Genomic DNA, 9437 nt, shown 5'->3' with positions numbered 1-9437 from the left:
TTATTATGGTGTTCCATGGTCCCATTATGGTTCTGTGCCTTATAGGGCTCTTCCTGTGGGTGACACGGCTATGCCATTAGGTGATCACCTTACCCCGGCTACGAGGGAAAAGATTTTGCGCGGGGATTATGTAGATATCTTTACCCTTCTCTTCAGGGAACTGGAGAAGAAGGATAAAGAAGACCTGGAGGATAGGGACAAGGAGCGCCTTAAGCGCCGTAAGATCGACAGAACCTGGGCTAATTGGCTGCCAGGCTTTCTCATTTACGCGGGGGTCATAGCGCGGGCTCAGCCCTGGAGGGCCGCCCCACTCTTCCAATACATGGATATTATTTATAGGGCCCATACGGAGTTTGCCGGAGCAGCCTGGATGCAATATGATGAAGAGTTCCGCATGCGGGCTGCGCTTAATCCTTCCTTACCCTGGGATCAGGTGCATCAGCATTTATGGTTGCAGCTGATGACCCCGGCAAAATCCTCAGTCGGCGATAGATCAGATAGCGGTCACATCGTCCAGCGTGCATCGCCGGCTTCTTGGGTGTCTCAGCAGGGTACTTACGGCTCCCGCACCTCTGCGGGGCAGTCGGTTCAGCCCCGACTGCTTTGTTTCGAGTTCACCTCAAAAGGGGTTTGCAGCCGTAAAAACTGCCGCTTTGGCCATGAGTGCCCAACATGCAGAGGTCCGCACGCCCTTAATGCCTGTAAAAGACAGCGGCCATTTGGTAAAAAAGGGGGTGGCCCCCCTGGGCAGCAGGGGCCTGGTAAAGGGCCCCAGCCCAATAAAGGTGAGGGTACTTAGGGCCATGCTGGCTGGTTACCCTAACAGGGCTGATGCCCAATTTTTGTTGCATGGCTTTTCGTTCGGTTTTCGGATACCTTTTCAGGGTCCCAGGACACCTTTTATGTCACCTAATTTGCGTTCCGTGGGTGGGATGGAGGACGTAGTAAGGGCAAAAATCCGGAAGGAATGTGCGGAGGGCAGGGTTTTAGGCCCTTTCCCCTCCCCTCCTGTTCCTTGTTTACGGGTTTCTCCCCTCGGAGTAGTACCTAAGAAGGCAGCTGGTGAATTCCGCCTAATTCACCATCTGTCTTACCCCCGGGGTGGTTCAGTCAATGACGCAATACCTGAGCATTTATGCTCGGTGCGCTACACATCTTTTGACCAAGCAGTCAAAGTTGTAAGGCGATGTGGGCGTGGTGCGGAGATGGCAAAATGCGACATCAAGTCTGCCTTTCGCCTTCTCCCTGTTCACCCGGAGGACTTTGAGCTCCTTGGGTTCGCCTTTGAGGGCAGCTATTACATGGACCGGGCCCTTCCGATGGGTTGTTCGGTTTCCTGTGCTGTGTTTGAGCGTTTCAGCACTTTCTTGGAGTGGGCCCTTCGTCGGAGGCAGCGCTGCCGTGACTCCGCCCACTATTTAGATGATTTTATCTTCGTTGGACCCCCTGGGTCTGGACAATGTGCCCGGCTATTGAGTGGCTTTATGGCTCTAGCTGAGGAATTAGGTGTCCCTCTGGCACATGAGAAGACAGAAGGCCCCACGAAGGTACTGACCTTCCTTGGTATTGAGCTGGATACAGAGCAACAAACTTCCAGGTTACCCTTTGCGAAGCTCCAAGAGTAAGGGCGAGATTACTGTCCCTCTTAAGTAAACGGAAGGTTTCTCTATTGGAGCTCCAACAGGTGGTAGGCCACCTTAACTTTGCTTGCAAAGTGGTGGCACCCGGCAGAGCCTTTTTAAGGCGCCTCTGTGGGGCGATGGGGAGGCTCCGGCTCCCACATCACAGGATTCGGATTTCTCTTGGTATGAGACAGGACCTTGAAGTTTGGAGCCAGTTTTTGAGCAGCTTCAATGGCGTCTCTTTTTGGAGGCAGGAATTGTTGCTGGAGGGTGAGCTGCAGGTTTCCTCCGACGCAGCTGGCTCTACAGGTTTGGGAATTTATTTTAGGGGGCACTGGTGTGCTGCAAAGTGGCCTGACGCTTGGGTGCGCGTGGGTCTATGTAGGGACCTAACATTTCTCGAATTTTTCCCAATCTTAGTGGCTGTTTACCTATGGGGAGAGGAAATGGCCAACCACTCGGTGCACTTTTGGTGCGATAATATGGCAGTGGTGCAGGTCATGAATTCCCTCTCATCCAGATCCCCCAAGGTGATGAAGCTGGTCAGGGCCTTCACGTTGAAGTGCCTTCACCTTAATATTTTGTTTCTAGCCAAGCATGTGCCTGGGGTTCACAATGAGGTGGCAGACGCTTTGTCTCGTCTGCAGATGAACCGGTTTCGACAGCTTGCCCCAGAGGCGGATTTGCTGCCTGCCCAGGTTCCTCCGGAGCTATGGAGGATTGGGAATCCGAGGCCTTCAGGGCTATCCAGTTAGCTCTGGCCCCTAGTACCAGGAGAGCCTACGACAGGGCGGTAAGGCACTTTGGTGGCTTCAGGCAGGAGGTGGGTTTACCTCAGTTTTGGCCGATCCCAGTCGAGCACGTAGCTCGTTTTTGTGTCGCCCAGAAAGGTAGGGGTTACAGGGTAAAATACATTCGTAGCCAGCTGGCCGCTTTGGGCTTTGCCTCAAAGGCTCGCGGCCTTGTCGACCCCACAGGTGACTTCCGCATAAGGAAGATGTTGGAGGGTTGGTCCAGGGAGACTGCTGTTGTGAAGGACGCCAGGCAGCCTATTTCACCTAGTATCCTTCAGGGTTTGAGGGCCATGTGGCCCTCGGTTTGCAGTTCACATTTTGAGGAGCTTTTATTCCATGCAGCTTCCTTGATCACGTTTTTCGGAGCTCTTAGAGTTAGTGAGCTCGTCCCCCGGTCCCTTAAGGATGATTCTGGTAGTGCTATTTCGGCAGCTGATGTTCAGCTACGGGGAGATCACGTGGTGATTCGCATTAGGCGTTCCAAGACCGACCAGCATCAAAAAGGGGTAGATTTGACTATCGGTCGCTGCGCACTTAAAGATTTGTGCCCAGTGGGGGCTTTGAGGGAGTACCTCAGGGCTCGGGGTGCAGCGCCCGGGGCATTGTTCTGCCATGGCAATGGTTCCCCGTTGACAAAGTACCAGTTTTGGACTGTCACGGGTAGGGCCCTCTCAAAGTTGGGGCTAGATGGGGTCAAATTTGGGACCCATTCTTTCCGCATAGGTGCGGCTTCTACAGCCGCAGCTATGGGTTACTCCGGAGCGGAGATCCAAAAGGTTGGGCGGTGGCGTTCCGCTGCCTACAAATCTTATGTGAGGCCCTTGATCGGGAGCCAATCATGCTGATATTGTCTTTCTTTCAGGTGCTGTGGCATGGCGCGAGAGGGTACGCATCCTCATTTGTGGCCATAGCATGGTCTTTTGGGCGGCGCACCAAGCGAAGAGGACGCAGATGGGGTCCCAGCTTGGACTCAGCCGCTGGGCCACGGTGGAGTGGCAGGGCAGAAGAGGCCTGCGTTGGGCTGGCTTACTGCCATTGTTGTTCACGGGAAGGAGTTCCCCTCCCCCGCACATTCTCGTTGTTCATTTAGGTGGCAACGATCTGGGTCTTACAAAGGGCGTGGCCCTTTCATGGCAGGCACGGGACGACTTCGTGGAGATTCGAAAGAGATGGCCCGGTGTCCTGATCTTTTGGTCGGCAATGCTTCCGCGCAGAGTGTGGCGGGAAGCATTGGACCACAATGCTATTGAAAGGGCTAGGCGGATGGCCAATAGAGCCCTCTTTAAAGCAATGACCGGTGGTTTGGGGATATATTTACCCCATCCGCAGATCCTGGCCGAGTCTGCTGGCCTCTACAGAGGGGATGGTGTACACCTCTCTAGCAGAGGTAATGATATTTTCTTGAATGACCTGCGGCAAGGGTTGCGTTTGGCCTTAAGCCATTTGTGGGGCGCTGAGGCCTAAGCAGAGGCTTGGCCTCTGCGGTGGCAGGTTGTTAGTTAGGAAACAATCTGTAGCGGGCCGGTGAGCACCCTTGGCACCTCCCCATTGGTGGGGAATCGGGGTCTGCCAGAAGTGGCTGGCTGCCGTACGGCCCAGTTGCGTGGTTGGACGCCCTAGGTGGGGAACCCCTGTACAAGCCAGTCTCCCCCCGCTGCCGTACGGCCGGGTGGGGGAGCTTTACAGGGGTGAACCACTTCGCCTGGCCAGGCCGGGTCCCAGCCACTTAATGATGGCTCGCACCCGGGGCAGCGGGTGTCTCGCCCAGACAGGTCAGGGCGGGGTACGGAGCGACCCCAGGGCCTGACCTGTACCGCTAGTTAGGCCCTTGCCGTAGTTTAAGTTTGCTGTTGTTTATTTAAATAAAGCGGCCCATTTTATTACCCAAGATTATGTCTCTGTCTCTTATTCCCAATAGTGGGGCAATACTGCCAACCGGGCCAGGGGCTTGCCCCCTTAGGCTGGTGGCAGCTCTTTGCCCCGCTGAAGGGATGGAGGCAGAGTCCTCTACCCCCTCATCTGGGGTTTAGCCTGGGGGGCGGAGTCTTGCAGCGTTTGCTGGCTCCTCCGCCCCTTCGGCTTCAGTTGCGCCTCGTGCTCGGCCCACCCACCTCACCCTAGCAGTGCGGGTCTAGCCGGCCGCCAGTTTTGGGGCCAGGTAGGAATTTTTTCTCTCTAAGCCCCTGATTGGCCCTGGTGGCTAGAGTTTTTTCGCCTACCTCGTACTGTGGGGTTGAGGTTAACTGGCCTGGGGGGCCGAGTTAAAGTCACGGGTGGCAGGTTGTTAGTTAGGAAACAATCTGTAGCGGGCCGGTGAGCACCCTTGGCACCTCCCCATTGGTGGGGAATCGGGGTCTGCCAGAAGTGGCTGGCTGCCGTACGGCCCAGTTGCGTGGTTGGACGCCCTAGGTGGGGAACCCCTGTACAAGCCAGTCTCCCCCCGCTGCCGTACGGCCGGGTGGGGGAGCTTTACAGGGGTGAACCACTTCGCCTGGCCAGGCCGGGTCCCAGCCACTTAATGATGGCTCGCACCCGGGGCAGCGGGTGTCTCGCCCAGACAGGTCAGGGCGGGGTACGGAGCGACCCCAGGGCCTGACCTGTACCGCTAGTTAGGCCCTTGCCGTAGTTTAAGTTTGCTGTTGTTTATTTAAATAAAGCGGCCCATTTTATTACCCAAGATTATGTCTCTGTCTCTTATTCCCAATAGTGGGGCAAAAAGGTACTCCACTATTTTTATTACATCAGAAAAGGAGATTTATAGATTCCAAGACATCGTCAGTGTATAGCAACTTTAAAGGTTCTACTGTTTTGCACAGTAATAAAGTAAGATATAGACTAGATGGGTGGCAACCTGAGAAAGAGCCTTCATGACACCAAAATTATGAAATTTCTTCCCTCTTGATCATCGTCTTCTGCCAGCAGGTGAAGACATCTGTTTTGTCTGGCATGCCCTTACTGACCCTCCTCCTTGTCTGTGTTTAATTTTTGGTTTTATATACGTGTATCACCTTCCAAGTCCAACAAGCTGTCTGTCTGATATAGGGTCAAAGGAGATTGGTATCATTAACCATCATATCTACATCACCTCCTCTTTGATATGCACCTCAACCAGTCACTTCCAAAAACTGACTCAGGAGTAGAGGTGGGCATGAACCGGGGGAAACATGAACTGTGTGGTTCATGGTTTGTCCTGTTTGATGAACTATGAACTTTCATAAACTTGCCCCAGTTCACGAACCAGTTTGTGGTTCGTGGGGTTTAAATACCCCTTTCTGTGCTGCTATGAAGGGACACAGAAAGGGACATTTCACCCCCTACCAGCTTAGATCAGCTGCTTGTCCAGGAGATCCCCGACAAGCAGCTGATTGGGGGTGAAATGCCCCTTTCCGTGCTGCTGCATTAGGCTTTTACACGAACCAAACAAACTGGCAGAGCAGTTCATGGAAGTTCATGGAAAACAGGCTTCCATGAATTGCTGGTTCGCGAAGCACGAACTGGCCCAGTTTGTGATGAACTTCAGTTCGTCTTGCAGTTCGTGCCCATCTCTACTCAGGAGTTCAGAAAGCTTATATGATTTAAAGGATTTTGAATGTTGTAAACCTCTCTTGGATTCTCTAAAACATTTTCTTCACCATGGATAGGCTAGGTTTGTCAAAATTCACCCTTGAAAATAAGAGAAACCTCTTAAAAGGCAACAACAAAGAGCAGCATGGCTTCTCCTTGTATGCTTAAGACATCTTGAATCTGCCCTAACTGGCTGGGAACATGACATACAAATATTTCAATGAAATAAGAAACAGTAACAACATCATTTTTGAATACATTTACTATGCTTTCATAAGGTGTTTGAGATTGCATTTAGGCCTGAGTCAGCTTATATGTTCACGCAAATAAATACAGATGATTGAATGAAACAACCTGACAAAAGACATTCAGATAAAAGAACCATGGCCTGGTAGCTACTTGTAGATGAGAAATAGTGACAGCTTATATGAACTGGAAATCTCATGATCTGAGGTTAGAACCTAATCTGGTTACCTACAACGGATCTCTTCTCCAATACTCCATGTTAAGCCTGCCACATACATTTAAAAACAAAAATCATGAAATTGATCTAGTATTCATCTGTGTGTACCAAATCCTGTTCTTAACAGATTGGGGTCATGTGACCTGAAATGGTGTAGGGTTGGGATTTCATGAATGCTTTCATACTTCTGAAGAGGCTTCCTTTCAGGGAGGGGGCTGAAAATGAAACAAAAATGTTTACATGAGCATCCAGATTGCCAAGGTCATCAGGCCGAGGTCTCCTTTCTTGACAATCTGTGCAGTGGTGGGTTTAGTACATGCTCTCCAGCTCAGCACAGCAGGACAAGAAACCTTTTTCTGTATACCAAGACCAGAAATATTGGTCTTATTGAGCAATAAGGGGCTACTGGTGATTGCAGGGATTATAGAGTCCAATCCACTATCATTTGTGTATTAAAAGTGAGAAGTAAAAGACTAATTGAGTCAACAGATTTATTGGAGGGAAAGATAAAGTGTTGCTTAATGCACTCCAGAAGCTCCACCCCAAACTTCCCTCAATTTTAGCTCCTCCCATTAGTCATATAAACTACATCCCTCTTCTTGAGTCTACGAAATGTCATACAAATTCCTTTTATTCTTTTAGAAGCTAATTGATTCATAAATCTTGAGCAGCAGAAAAACCATACAATTTAATAATTTAAGGACATAGTTAGGTTAATTGTGGTGGTGGCGGGGAGCAAAACAGTCAGGAAAGGGATCCAGGATCTTAATGACCTTTTCGGTTCCCACTGCCAACTGTACTTGAACTAACATCTGCTATTCCTGCCTTGCTGTACTAAAAAGGGGGGAATAAGGATGTATTCTCATGAATCCCCCAAACTGCAGCAATAAACTTTTATATTATTATCATTATGCTTGTTATAGGTGGAGTTCAGAAAGGAAAATAGCCCTCAGTGCTGGGTTCACTCAATCAAGACTCACAGATAAAAAAGTCAGGTCAGGTGTAATATACGGTAATGCCATAGGCATTGATTCACAGTGCGTTGTCCCTTTCACTAACCAAACACCTCTTGGCCAGTAAAATGACAAATAGCATTAACAGGGGCCTCATCTTGTTCTGGGCTGACACGACCCTCCTGTTAGTGCTTTAATTCCAGAACAGAATTTTCAGGAGTGTTGGAAATCAAATTGCTTTAATTTCCAATTCTAGATCTTCACAACGCATAAATATTTAGCTAGGCACAAACATGTTATCTGTGACAGAAGTTTTGGCATTCACTCTCCCACTAGTATCTCCATCCCAGATAGACAGAAACCCATTATTTGTGAGGTCCAAATACTGATGGCCATTTGAGTTGGACTTCCCTCAACTCTTTCTTGTTTGTTGCCCTACTAGAGTTCAAGAATGAGTACTGCTCATATTGGGGATCCAGGTTCTTTTGGAACTTGTCATTCACCTGTATAAGGGAAGGTTTAAAACAGTTAAGCACTTTCCACTTGGCAAGAGAGTTTCTTCAGTCTGCAGTAGTCTCTGAGGCACCTGATATTCTTTGGGGTAGAGGAGCAAGATACTCTATTGAACAGGAAAAATTATCTGACCAAGCCAAATCCTTGGGGTTGTAGGGCAGCCACTAGTCAGCATGCTAAAGAGAGGCCCTAGCTGGGGTCATAACATGGATGAATCCGGATACAGTAAAGTAATGCAGGGCTGGAAACTTCTCAGCTCTGTACATAGGTATGTGAGGGTAGGAGATTTTTGAGGATGGTGGATGGTAGTGAGGTCACTTCCAGGTGATGCTCTAGGATTTTCCCCTAATCTCTATGGTAAAGACAATATAGACCATGTTTCTGTGGTCTTTACCATAAATACTGAACGTAATTCCTAGAGGATCACTATGGAGGCTATTCTACAACCATATTTTCTCTTGCTTCTGATTTTCTTAAGGGTAGGGGATTGGAACCAAGGGTGGAGGTTAACCCACCATGGCCGGACAAATGGCAAGGCTAGGCAGATAGCCACAAAGTGGTATGGCAGAGAGTTCCAGGGATCCTCTTATTCAAATTCATTCAATTCTATCCATAGTGGAAGATCCCATAGAGGGCAAAATCCTGAGGTGCCTCATCCTCTAACCCCTCTGGGGCTGTCAGAGGACTTGAGGCCAGCTGTGTGTACCAGACCAGAAGCCCAGGTGCCTCTGGAGCAGGAGCCTCCACCAGAACCTGGGATTGCTGAGGGACCCATGAAGGAAAGCTGCCTATTGCCAGGGATCCCACAGTTGGAAAGCTTGAGCAGAAGCACAGCTCATACAGCAGAGTGCATCAGTCTGACCAGCTGCCTGAAGCCTCTTAGCTGAATATGAGACACCAGTTCACAAGACTTTGCAGGATGCTGGATAAGGTCCAGCTGTGAGTGCCTGCAGACTCAAGGCCACTGCTACAGCCGCAGGCACATACTGCTATAAACAGCCTCAGTACAGCTCTAGCTTTTGTGCAATCAACAGTTCTATAGTGCTTGCTGTTTGTGCCTCAATGCCTGCCTCAGGTGCCTGGTTGCAAACAGAACAATTTCTTTCCCAGCCTGTCCGATATCCTCCTGTATGGAATCCAGCTGTTAGAAAATATGCTTCAGGAAGTGGAGAACAGCTGGGGAAGGGAAAGAGGAGGATTAGCTGTGCCTGCTCTCAGAAACAGTCTGCTCTCACTCTCAGAACCTGTCCTCCCTATTTTCAATGTGAAAGGGCAGATTTGTATTAAGTTAACCCTGATTGCAGAGCTTTTAAATACACTAAAGCCACTGAAGAAATTTCATATCCTGGATCAGCAAATCACATAGAAAGACCATTTGATTAATTTGATTAATCTTACTCAAACATCTGAACAGTATATGCGTGTGATTTCTTCTTACTATCTTGGGGGGAGCCTTAGCCCCTTTCTCTATTCCTTTCAAGGTACTGAGTAGGTAATATGCCTGTTGCTGAAGGATGCCAAAACCTTT

This window comes from Eublepharis macularius, chromosome 9 (genome assembly GCF_028583425.1).
Source record: "Eublepharis macularius isolate TG4126 chromosome 9, MPM_Emac_v1.0, whole genome shotgun sequence".
In the NCBI taxonomy this organism is placed as follows: domain Eukaryota; kingdom Metazoa; phylum Chordata; class Lepidosauria; order Squamata; family Eublepharidae; genus Eublepharis; species Eublepharis macularius.
The sequence above is the reverse complement of the archived record's forward strand: the minus strand, read 5'-3'. Positions refer to the sequence as shown.